This window comes from Trematomus bernacchii, unplaced genomic scaffold, assembly GCF_902827165.1.
Source record: "Trematomus bernacchii unplaced genomic scaffold, fTreBer1.1, whole genome shotgun sequence".
Taxonomy (NCBI): domain Eukaryota; kingdom Metazoa; phylum Chordata; class Actinopteri; order Perciformes; family Nototheniidae; genus Trematomus; species Trematomus bernacchii.
Window position 1 is genome coordinate 4,349,336 of NW_022987720.1, and position 13,033 is coordinate 4,362,368.

The window sequence follows — 13,033 nt, forward strand, 5'->3', positions numbered from 1 at the left end:
TATTTTATGGAGGTATATTCCTCAAATAAAAGGCACTCAAGAGCGAGTTACCCAAGACTACAGTTAATAATCCAGGTAGATCATTTCACTTAGTAGTATTGTCGACAAAAGAAAGTGCTTGAGAGTAAGAAATTGTCGAAAAACATTGAAATTGCTGCAGCGAAGGAAGAAAGCTTTCACAGGATTGTGGGGGAGAATTCAGATATTTAAATATCAGCAGAGAAGAGGTGGATATTATGTGAGCAGATGAGAAAATAATAAGCAGGGAGGAAGGGAGAGAGAGCATACAGTTGAAGAGAAATCTCTGATAAAAGATGCAGGGGCAGGGGGATAGAGGCTAGGTAAAAAGAGAGAGATGAGGGGAGAAGGGACTGACAGAGAATAACTGGATCTTTTCCTGAGGAGAGTGAATGGGTGAGTGTCCTGATTATATCCATTCATTCAGGGCTAAGGGTTTTTCATACAGGGGTCACATAGAGGTGTAACACCCTGGGGCGCCGGCGCTATTGCTCACCATTAGTTAGTTTGTGGTCGTGTGTGTGTGTGTGTGTGTGTGTGTGTGTGTGTGTGTGTGTGTGTGTGTGTGTGTGTGTGTGTGTGTGTGTGTGTGTGTGTGTGTGTGTGTGTGTGTGTGTGTGTGTGTGTGTGTGTGTGTGTGTGTGTGTGTGTGTGTGTGTGTGTGTGTAAGGGTTAGGGGGGTGGTAGGCTGTGTGCTTCTGCATAATAACCACCTATTGCCTGCAGAGGTTTCCAACTCAAATACAGTTTGAACTGCACGCCAACTTATGAATACAGAATACCGTGATATAAGACAGCTTCAACAATACAACCAAGATCTATAAAAGTGTATCATAACCTGAATAAAACATCAAATCCTGACAGATTATGGTAGACATAGCAACACTAACGCATGTGCAAAGGGGAATCAGCATTATTTCAATAGAGATAATGAAGCTGGACGTTCATTTAAAAAAAATAAACCTTTGAAGAAAACTAGAGATTGCTCTGGGTTTGAAAACTGTTGGGTTAAAACAACTAGTACAACTCGACATAATATAAAAGCAGTTCTACTCCATTTTAGGCATTTTTATGAGGAAATATTATTTCTATATTTGAATCCTACGAATTCACAAAGAAAAGTTATAAACCAGTGGGACAGAGAAGCAGAGAAAGTGATGGGAAAAAAAGAGACATTCCTTTCATTTGCCATTAAATAGGAAAGACCGCCTCACATACTGGTACTGACAGTGGAAGCAACAGAAACAACAGAACAAGCTGATCCCTACAAATCTTATTCCAACACCAATAATCAAGTCCTTCTCCCACAGTGCAAAGTGCGCCTTCAGCACCTACTACACCGGCACCACTGTCATTTATTAAGCTCTAATTCATGTGATCATTACCGAGGTGTGCTGTGACCATCTCAATGAATAAAGCCACAGCAATGCAGCATTACAAAACACCTCATTTCTCCTCAGATAAAAGCCCCTTACTCTTTCTGTGCCTTTTTTCTCTTATGAATAGAGAATATAAATGGTTTATAAATGAACAAACATACTACAGTATATACATGTTTTTATTACTTCTCTTCTTCTTTTGCATAATTTTTTCCACATTATCTATCGTCACTCTTTGGCTATTATTCAATTTATAGCTATATCTGACCGCAGGGTATCAGCGTGACACAGTGGCCTTTGTGCGGCATGAAAAGCGTCCCCTCAGCTCTTCAGGTGGATTACGCTTTGCCCTCGCCCTCCTGGACAGGCAATTAAAGGACTTCAGCTCTGAGCCAGTGATGTCCTGACCAGGAGATCTACAGGCTCCACTGGATTTCAGACACTAATCCTTCAGTGAGATGGAGCAAACCTGAACTATGACACCTGGAGGGATGCACTAAGTCAATGATGATCTGAGTCGTTCCCTAGCTTAGCCCCACAAATCTTGAAACTTCTTCACCAGTCACTTTTCTGTAAGAAGTGCTCTCTCCCTCTGCTTGGCTTTTATTCAAAGATCTCTTCATGTATGGTTTAATCCAAATTGAGTTGAGTCATGGAAGCCAATAACAGGAGGATATAGATTCTCCTCAAAAGTAAGTATCAAGTACTTCCATTTTCAGATGTGTGAATAAAGAGGTAGACTGCAACTGTCGAGAATAGGCTTTCTTCATTTAGCTTGCAGCTTCCTATTTGTGTTCAAGAAACACCTACAGTTAACTCCAAGGGGATCACTTCTTGGAAATAACATTGTGAATAGTTAGTCATTAACAACAGGAACAGAAAATAGAAAAATAAGACGACATTTTGATGGAATATTCCTAGAAAGCTAACTCAATATTACATGCCTCCTGCTTAAAAGAGAGAGGAGCAGCAAGAGACAAGAAACACTGTTGTTTCTTGTCTTACCACAAACAGGACAGCGGTTTCTCATATTTAATCCCAGCACAAAGTACTTGTTAAACTAGTTTTTTTAACACCAAGATAAGGTGCATTCAAAAACATTGCAACTCTGTCAATTTGTCAACCCTTGACCTGTCATTTCAGAAGCTCAGACTGTGACAGGTGCACTCAGCATTCAGCGTTAAGAGTTTAATACACAGCAAAAAAGAAAAACATGAAAAGTACTCTGACTGTAAGAGATGAGCTAAAAACTTCACTTGACCTAAATGGCTGCAATCCTGCAGGATACTGCTGCCGGCTAAACTGTCACTGGGACACTGGTTAAAAGAGAGTACAAGCTAGCTTAGATCAGCTCATTTAATGAGGATCATGATGTATGATGAGCCTAAAAGCTGTAATTATGTTTCCTAATTATAATAATAATAATACATTTTGGATAATTGTTTCCGTGCTCAGAAGGAGAAAAGTGATGAGAGAGAAAATAGCGCCTGCGTCATTACTATTCGCCAAAACATAAGAGATAGTGTACCACCTTGAATGTCAATTGCATTACTGATTGTACATTAAAGTGTTACCTAAATGAAAGAAAGATTTAAATAAACTTGGACAACATAAATGTTAGTTTTTGTTAACCCAGCTGATGGTTTTTTGCTTGTAACATTCATACATGCGACAGAGCCTATAATAATAATACATGACACTCAAAGACGCTATGCAGTTCAAGTGAGGATGGTGAGGGCTCGGCGACAGTACATTCCAACTCACCGAGAATTTCTTAATTGAAAACTCCTTCCTAATGTTGCCTGGCAACCAAATCGTTCAGTGCCACAGACGGAGACAGGGGAGGATTTAAGGATGTGCTTTTGAAACTGCTCACATTGCCTTCTTTCTGAGGAGAGGAAGCCATCCCACGGTACATTATCATGAAGCATACACGTTGGCACAGCTGTAATCAGAAAAAAATACTAAGTAAAAACTGCATTTTGTTCGTTTTTCTGGTGGATGTTGGCTCAAAAATTAGCATAAAAATGCAGCAGGCCACAACGAGAATCCAATTGGAAAGAAGAAGAAGAATTTCACCAAAGGTACTTAGTAGTAGTAGACTCAATTTCTGCATTCCTCTGTTTACATGTATTGAATGAAGAGATAGTTATACTTGTCTACCGTGTCTAAATGTTGTAAAATATTGTTTTTTTTTAAATATATGCATAAACTAAACTCAGTACATTTTGGGTCTGCAATTCAAACAAATATTTATCAAACATTCAATGCTTAGGTTTTTGCAGACCCTATTTTAAATGTGTGTTTAATTTCTATATATCTAACCTTTATCAAAATGTTTCTCTGTTGTCAATCAGAGTGTCTATAAGTTAAAATATAGAACGTTTACAAATGGTTTGGTTATTAAAATATTTAAACAGTTTTTTTAATTGACTTAAAAATGATAAATTAATTATAGGCTCATCATTGAATACAGGCTTGATAATAATAAAACCTGTATAATATGCAGTGAAAATCGACCGTTTTGTCTTAAAAGTAGCACTCCGATTGTTATTTATTGGAATGTCCTTTCTGTTGCTCTCAATAAATCGTGGTAATTCAATCTTTACCCAGTGCATGAAAGCTTTTACATTTGTTTCTGTAAACCTCCAACACTGAGAAGCTATTTACCACTGTTGACTGTGTCCAAATGGGTTTCCTATAAAATACATGTTTCCTCTGGCAGTGTGTCTTTGCCTCGATTTCACACCGGGGTGCGAAAATAATTTCAATTTCTGTAGGTTGTTTTCATGTCATTGGCTTTTGACATGCTATAATAACATTTACAAAATCTTTCAGAGGATGAAAGAAAGACAAACAGGGAGAGACTCAAAGTGTTTATAATGAACATGATCCCACTCTTTAAACCAAATGGAAGGTGCATTAGCGTGTGTGTTATTAATTTAATGCGTTTTCCCCACACTATTTCCTCAGAGACAACATGTTGATACACTAGGAAAAATCCTCCTACGCAGTTATTCATTTCTTTCAGAGGCAACAGTTTTTTGTCAGGAGAAAAGTAACACGAAGATGGAAATGAGAATTGAAAGATTTCACATTTCTGGTCAAAAATCTGTACACGACCTTTCCTGAATCTTAAAATGACACACATCACTTCACAGGGAAAGTTCCTCGACATCTCAGTTGCCAAAGTCACATTGTTTCCAGTGTTTTAACAAACATGACCCAAAGTCACGCTGCAGTGCCTCGACTCCATCCACATGGGACAGGCTCAGTAGAAGATGTGTCACAATCGCTGACAAGAGCATTTCTCATTCCATTTTAACCAAGCGAAGCCTGTATCTCGCTCTGCGGCCGCTCACCACACTGCACCAACTCTAAAAGTGGACAGACTGACCGCAGGCAGCGATGAGAGCGAGACAAGACAGGCAGAGAGAGGAAGACAGGGAGCGAAAGCAGAAAGTGGGTCAGCTTCACGTCTTGTCAAGACGGATGAAATTTCCCCGAGATGTTCTGGAAGTCAAAGTTGACTGATAATTCACTTTTATATTGCTGCTTGCATATTTATTTTTGTCAAAGCCACAGGCAACTTTCCTGACAAATAAAAAGGTGAGTCACTGGGCATCTGGCAAAGCAAAGTTGTCATAGAGAGAATTGGCTGGGTACAGTGGGGAACAGACTGCAGGTTTTATCAAACCACGTTATCCAGGAATAGAGTTGATCCTGATAAGTGTAATTGAATAGGGATGAGCCTGTATTTCACTTGAGAGAAGGGTTGGCTTGCTGCTTGTCTGCTCACTTCAAACATGTCGTGCCTCTGTATATTTGGATGTCTGTGAGAGGAATAAATAGAAAAATAGAGGAGAGGATGCAGCGTTAGATGAGAATAGAAAGCCTCAGAAGGATGGGAAAGAGAAGGAGGGTGGACAAAGAACAGAGGCATATTTTAAAATGAGCAAGAGCGATGAAAACTGATGGCCAAGATAAGGAAATGGATGTGGAGAAGAGGAAACAGTAAATGAGAGAAGAGACAAATAAGAGAAAGGTGGTTAATGGAGGATGAAGAGGAGAAGGAATAAGGGAGAGGCACTGAGAGAAAGAGCCAGAAAGAGCAAGCCTTGGAGCACTGAGTTGCTATGACGTTGGCCTAGGCCCTAGAGTGACGTCAAAGCTAGCCACTCATACATCACCCTCCCGGGGAGGGGGCGGGGCCTCGGGCCAGGCTGCTCTGGACCCAGAGAAAGTGAGGCGATGCAACTGGGCGGCATTAAACAGAATGACGCAATGCAAAAAAAGTATTCATAGGGAAAATAGAGAAAGAAAAATACAGGAGGATAAGAGAGGAAAATAAAAAGGCTTTCATATTTAAAAGAAAAAGGATGAAACAATGCAGTAGTAAGCCTTGATAAACAACAACAATGCAAAAACCCGGGCCCCACCGCAACCACTAATGACTCTGCTCAGCTGCTATTCCACACATAATTCAGATCCCAATTAGTCCTGATATCCTACAAATCCACCTTGACCTCATCTACCGCCCCCCCCCCCTGCCTGCGGCTGTTTATATCACATTTAAAGGCTGCTGAGGGAGCTGCACCTCCGTCACCTCAGGCCATGATGCATCCCTGCACTCTGCTATTACCAAGCACTCACGCTACCTTCATAATGGAGCCTTTTTGTTGCTCTACCATGACTTAGCATATTCTTATCTCTTTTTTTTTTAATAATAATAGCTTTTTGAGTGCATGATGTAAAAGAGATTATTATTTTGTACATGCCTTTTAATAGATCAGTTAATTTATTTTTCTTTTAAAACATTTAATCCAATCATTTAATATGTTTTGTCAAAACACACAGGCTTGGAAATGCATCAGATGAAATGCTCTATATTTTGTCTCTCTTCACAGCACTGGAGAAATGAAAGCTTGTGTGCACCACTCCTTACAATGCTGACATGGTTTCTTGATTCATATGGAATAGTAGACATGCTCTGGACAGAGAGGGCATGGCATTTTTTGAGTAAAATTTGAAAAACGTCTCAACTTGAGTAAAAAATACCCACTAAACAGGTTTTCAGCTGTCGCTTAGCAACAGCAGGAACAATGACTAGCATGAGGGGCTGGTGCACATTGCAAGATTAAAAAGCTCTCTGAAAGGGGGTCTTCAACCTCTGACTTTTGGTGATTTACACATTGTAGCTCAAAGGACCCCTAAGACTTATTTGTGTTAATTCCCCCCCCCATCTGGCAGAGCATTCAGGTAGCACCAAATCCATCAATGACAGAGAAGAGCGCGAGGGAGCCATGAGATTCACACTCACTCTCTTGAAAAAAATAAACACGGGTATTGTCATGCAATCATACTGAACTCAGGCAAATACCACTCAGGCAAATACCACACAAAGCGCCGATACACACTGAGGAAAAACCTAAAGTCGAGCAAACTGGTGATTCATTTGTTTAACACAGTCCTTGTATAAATAATCTCCCTTGACACGTTTGATTTATTACGCAGGCAAACAATTAAACTGCGATGGGGCCGCTGAATATTTGTCGCTGCCTCGGCTTCCACACACACACCTTGGTAAGCACTGCAACACACACACATCTATTATTGTCCCTGTCTTCATCTAGATGACATTCTTGACAATGGCAATTTGCTGAGGTGCACAGTTCAATGTTGCAGGAATCCAAATCCATCCAAAAAATGTGCAGGTACTGTAGAGGGCTGGTTAGGAGCAAAAAAGAAGATGCTGTATAAATAAAAGTATTGCGCTGGCAGCTTCTGTGTTTCTACAAAATGTGAGATTATCAACAGGCACACATGTGATCCTAATGACGCTGCACAGTGCAGGATAAGAAGATTAAACAGATAGCTTTTAACAAAGTGATTTTGAAATATTACACAAACTAGCCACCATCCTTCTAGGGCAGTTGTAGTCTTCCTCACTGACCTGTGAAGAGTGCAATGAGTCACAATCATGACACAAAAAGAGCTATGTTTCCAGTTACTGCACACCACAATCACAACTCTATTAAGAAATATTGTCTATGAATCAGCGTGAGGCAGCACAGGCGAGGCAGGCACACTGGTGATGCACAATTGTAACCCCCCCCCCATGCTGCAGGGATAATGTGAATTGTTGGTGTCTGGAGCCTGGCCAGCACTGCCCAATAGCAGGGCGTTAATAACCCAGTGCATCATCTATTTTTAGCAGGGCAATTTAGCAATGAGCTACTGTACGACCACTGCGAGGCGAATATTTGAAAACAGATGAGACAGAGGAAGGGAGGAGGAACATAATAAAGGGAAATAGGTTTGGAAATTCACTGGCTGTACAGATCGAAGGCGGGAAAGAGGAAGGGAGGGTGGGAGCAGAGGACGAGCGGGGATGAGATAGAAGCAGGATGGAGTAAAGAGGTAAAAAACCATGAGGGAAAAGAAAATGTTGAGTCAGCAGAACAGCTTGTGGCCAAACCCTCCAGCAAAAGCATGCATAGCAAAAGAGAGAAAAATGAGGAATGTAGTGGGGATGAAATAAAACGGGACAGGAGGATGGAAGAGAAAGAGAGTGCGACAGAAGGATGAGATGGAAAAAACATGAACTCCCCAAAGAGAGAGAGATACAGAGTGAATAGAGAAGAGAATTACAGGAATATTCAGGTTGTTTGACAAACCCAAATATCTTGGACGGACATGTTGTTGAAAGAGTTGTTTACTAGTCTCATTTCCAGTGTGTGACAAACAGAGGCTTAATAGAAATCATAAGTTCTGCCGTTGTGATAGCGATGCAAAGCCAGTTAAAGGATTATGTTCCAACAGGCGCGAGAGCTAAACAATGTCTGCAAGTGACAAGTGGCTGCAATTACTGCTCAAAAGGTGGCTGTAGTGTTGGTGTGGTCTGTTCTGATCCGCAGAATAATCACCATTTCATGCATTTAATAGTAGCAATGTATGTTTGTTTTTTACAGAAAACTATTCGAGTGAAGCCAAATTGAAGTAAATGACCTGTTCGGATTGAGGTGAATAGGATTCACACAGATTGTGTATGTTTCATTCATTGATACATCCATATCTTAAAAAGTGCACCTAAAGATAAGCTGGGTACAAGGTGAGTATGTATTAAACATGAGTTCTGGTCAGTGGACTAGTGCAAGGACACCGATTCCATCTGCTGCTAACACGCTAGCGCTCTGAGCCCCGCTTGGCCAATTACAGCCTGACCTGTGGTAGAAGTGGAGGCTCTCAACTCCCTCTGCAGTCTGCATCAAATCTGCCCTCTGTAATTTACAACTGTACTTAAGCCTCAGCTACAGCCCAGTGACTTTAACAGCTATGAACCACAACTTTTGTCGTATTTTGGTATTTTTGCTCAAATGTGTCAGTAAGAATATGTACTAATTTATCACAAGGTGGATACTTAGCCTAGACAAATCAGTACATTATGTAAATAATATAATTTTTTTTTTTTTTTTTTTTTTTTTTTTAAATGGCCCAAGATACAGCAAAGGGGAGGGGACCAGCTACCTCTTGAATTTTAAATGGTCACTCTTTAAAAAATGATATATATATATACACACACACACACTGCTACTCTTTTTACCATGGTGTACTTTAATATTTATTTTCTAAATATTTTTATTAATTTTCTTGTTCAACACAGAATTCCCACAGATGGGCCGAAACAGTATCACAATGCAGTGAGTTGTGCAAACATGTAGCATTACATTAAAAAAGTAAAGACATTACACCACCAGCAGCAAAGTCTTGTGAACAAATAATTATTTCCATGGTGTACTTATTTGATATTTCTTTTTGTTTACTTATTGTGTTTTTTTATTATTAATAGCCTGTTTTTATGTTTTAATATGTAAGTCTATTCTGTTCACTGCACTATATTTCTGCTGTCGTAATAATGTACATTTCCCTGTTTCGGAACAAATACAGGAATTCTGACTGAGACCATCAGGGCTCAGCAGTGCCCCCCCCCCCCCTTACCCCCCCCCCAGCTGGACCACCGCAGCACGCTGCAGCGACCCCTTGCTGAAAGCCTGTAGTGGAAGTGCATGTCATCACAGCTTGGTTTGGCATGGCGTGGCTAAAGCGGTCCAACCATGTCTAATGGCATATCCTATCTGTGTCTGTGTGTGTGTTACTTTCCTGTAGAGAAAAAAACGTCACAAGTTGGCAACAATACTTGTACTCTGCTAGAAACCTTAACAGATACCATCTATCACGTTTCAAAGGAGAGTCCGTCTGTTCTATCCGTCTCTTTTAGAGCCACACCTTCACCTGCTGGCCTCAGATTAAATCCCACTTGATCTCTTTCCCCTGTTTTTGTCTTTCTCTGCTTTCCAATGTTCGTCATCCATTATCTGACAAGAATAAGAATTGAGAATTCCAAGTAAGGGAGAGTCATGAGTCATGACTAAATATCCCTTTTGTCTTCACTGATGTTGAAACTTAACTTGGATATTAAACAAGGCTTTATTACTATCACAATACAGACAGATTATCAATATTGGTTTACTGCATTAGGGTTTCAAAGCTGCAACAATTACTCCATGCATCACTTTGACAAAACAAGTAACAGCTATAAGAGTCTAAAACGCTTAAAATAAAAGGCTTTTAAGTTTATTTTTAGATCGGCAATGCTTTTCATCGGTGTATAAACGTCTAATGTGTTCGACACGTCTATGATATAAATGAAACATGAACAGCCAAATCTCTAAAGGGATGCTTGTTCCTTGCACCAATATCTCTTTCCTCTTTCTCACCTCACACATTTAGTCCACTGTTATCATTGGATTACACATATTGAACATGCTCACGATAAAAACACAGCACTCCAATCTATAAACAGACTATCAGATGGTCCAAACAATAGGGTATGTAATGCCAGTGGAGCCCAGGAGAGGAGCTGGTGCAAAAATCATCCCTGACATCTGATCAATTTCCCCATGTAAACACAAGGTTTGACACTGATAACGGCTCGTTATTGGATATTGTGGATGGGAAGAGTGAAGAAGCAGTTTAAAAGGACAGATAAGGATGAAAAGCTTGTACTTAATATATAAAATATGAACATCATCTTCCCCCCAATTACGATCAATGTCTACCTTACACGACTGAGAGATTTACAGTATGGACTGAGACAAGACACCATAAGGCTCATGGAGTGAAACCAGGTATAATAATTTGAAAGACAAAACCCAAGTGAGTATTTAAAATGACAAGGGGGTGAAAGATTTAATGAGAAACATGGTTTGGCTACATACAGAGAGAGAAGAGTGAGAAAAACAGGGAAATGAAGATGAGAGAGGAAGACACAAACGACTGCAGGACTAAAAGTCTGTGACTGGGCTTGCTCCTGTCTATGAATAATGGATGTGTGGAATTGGAGCCAGCATATGCATTTAGATGGCTTTATGTATTACTTTCTCAAAGTGGTAGGAAGGAAAATGTTTTATTAGAATGTAACTTAATGCCAAATTAACCTTTAACACATTCACAGTGAGAGATCATGGGTCTTTGTTTTAATACAAGCTCTAAAAGGCAATTAAATGCATCTGGACTGAGGAGCTTTCTCATTAAACACTAATCTAATCTTAATTAAAACAGGGCCAGGTACTGTACTGTACTGTATTGTACTGTGCTGTTCCATACAGTAGATAAGCAGTTGTTGTAAGTAGTCAGAAACAGCAGCATTAAAATGAATGTTAGCATATCAACAACGCTAAACATGTTTTACAAACCAACAAAGCCATTAGGCAGTTCCGGAAGCTAGCCTCATTCCCAACACTATCTCAAAGCAATCAAAGTGTGTATGTGTGTATGTGTGTTTGCTTTCTTGTTTCTACGTCCTTCCTCTACCCAGACCCAAGCATGCATCCACACGCACCCTCTGGCACTGATATCAAACAAATCTTTTCTAAAGGTAAGACCACGGGAGATTAGCCACGGTTGGCCTCTAATGCGTTTCAATGTGCCAGCCAATGCAGAGCCAGGCCCTACTTTCAAGGACAGGTACTTGTAAGCTGCCAGCGCAGCAAGAGTCAGTATACTGCCAGCCGGGCAGTAACACTCCATCGACTCACACCCCAAAAAGAAGTGTGTGTTTGCAAGAGACTTTTAATCAAAAAATCGGTGCATAGAAATCGTGTACAAGGGAGCAAGCAGGATAAACTTGGTCTTTCAAGGATCTTACACGGAAGGATTAGTTAGATTTTTGCCATTTAGTATAATTAAGAAGGTCAATTGAACCTTGACTCAACTAGAAGAGGAAACAGTTCAGTCAGGGGAAAAACGTACCAGATCTCTGATTTATGTACACAATGTTCTTAACAAAATAAGGAAGAAATTACAAAATGTATTGCCGGAATACAGCAACAGTGTCTATGGATTTTTTTTCTGATGGATTGAGCTATCTATACAGCACTCCCTGCTGGCATGAATTCTGTTGTGTCTGCTTTAGGACTAATTAGGCACACCGATGGTACATTGTATGGTTGTCACTTTGCCAATAGCACGCCGGAAGGGCGTCTTGCCAAAAGTGTCATGCAGCATATCAAATATTAATCAGACTGCTGTCCTCTGCTCTTTGATAAATACAAGACAGAAGGCCTACAATATACACACACAAGCAATGCTGTGTTGCATTTTGTGAGGCATCTGCATTTTCTCTCTGCCCTGATCGACACACACACACACACACACACACACACACACACACCACACCACACACACACACACACACACCACACACACACACACACACACACACACACACCACACACACCACACACACACACACACACACACACACACACACACACACACACCACACAACACACACACACACACACACACACACACACTACACACACACACACACACAACACACACACACACACACACCACACACAACACAACACACACCACACACACACACACACACACACACACACACACACACACACACACACACACACTACACACACACACACACACACACACACACACCACACACACACACCACACACACACACACACACACACACACACACACACACACACACACACACACACACACACACACACTAGGGAAGATGTCCTTCAACCAGAGGACGTGTTGGTGAGCGTCTGCCCTGCTGAACCGTCCTCTAGCAAGATGCTGATTCCCTGACAGTCACACAGTCAGTGAAAGAAAGAAATGACAGAAATAAATATATTTGTAAAGTGTGACGAACAATTTCAAAAAAGATTGATCAAAGGAAACGTACTGTGATTTTCATCGCACTGTACAAAGTGTTAAGGATTCCTTAAGGTGCTTTATTTTCGTTTAAACATGACGTTCAAATTAAACCCGCCTAAATAGCTGCAAGGGTTCTCATAGCGTATTATTATATGCATTATCCCCTTGCAGACATGGGACATTGTGCAAATGTGTCCACCCCCAGCACAACATTTAAGACTCTGCAGACTGAACTTTTGAACATGTCCCCCAACCCAAACCCTCAACGTTGTACAGACAGAACTGTGAGCAACGTGGATCTGTTGACCAAACTTCTGTATGTTTTCATTTGGCATATATCCTGGCCCTAATAATGTCCTGCAAATGTGATGGCAATCTGGCC

General features: G+C 40.6%; 1 protein-coding gene across 4 annotated transcripts in view; it reads right to left on the minus strand.

The window, feature by feature from the left end:
• Positions 1-13,033, minus strand: part of stxbp5a (syntaxin binding protein 5a (tomosyn)) — an 88,085-nt gene that overhangs the window by 53,733 nt on the left and 21,319 nt on the right. The window lies entirely within an intron of this gene.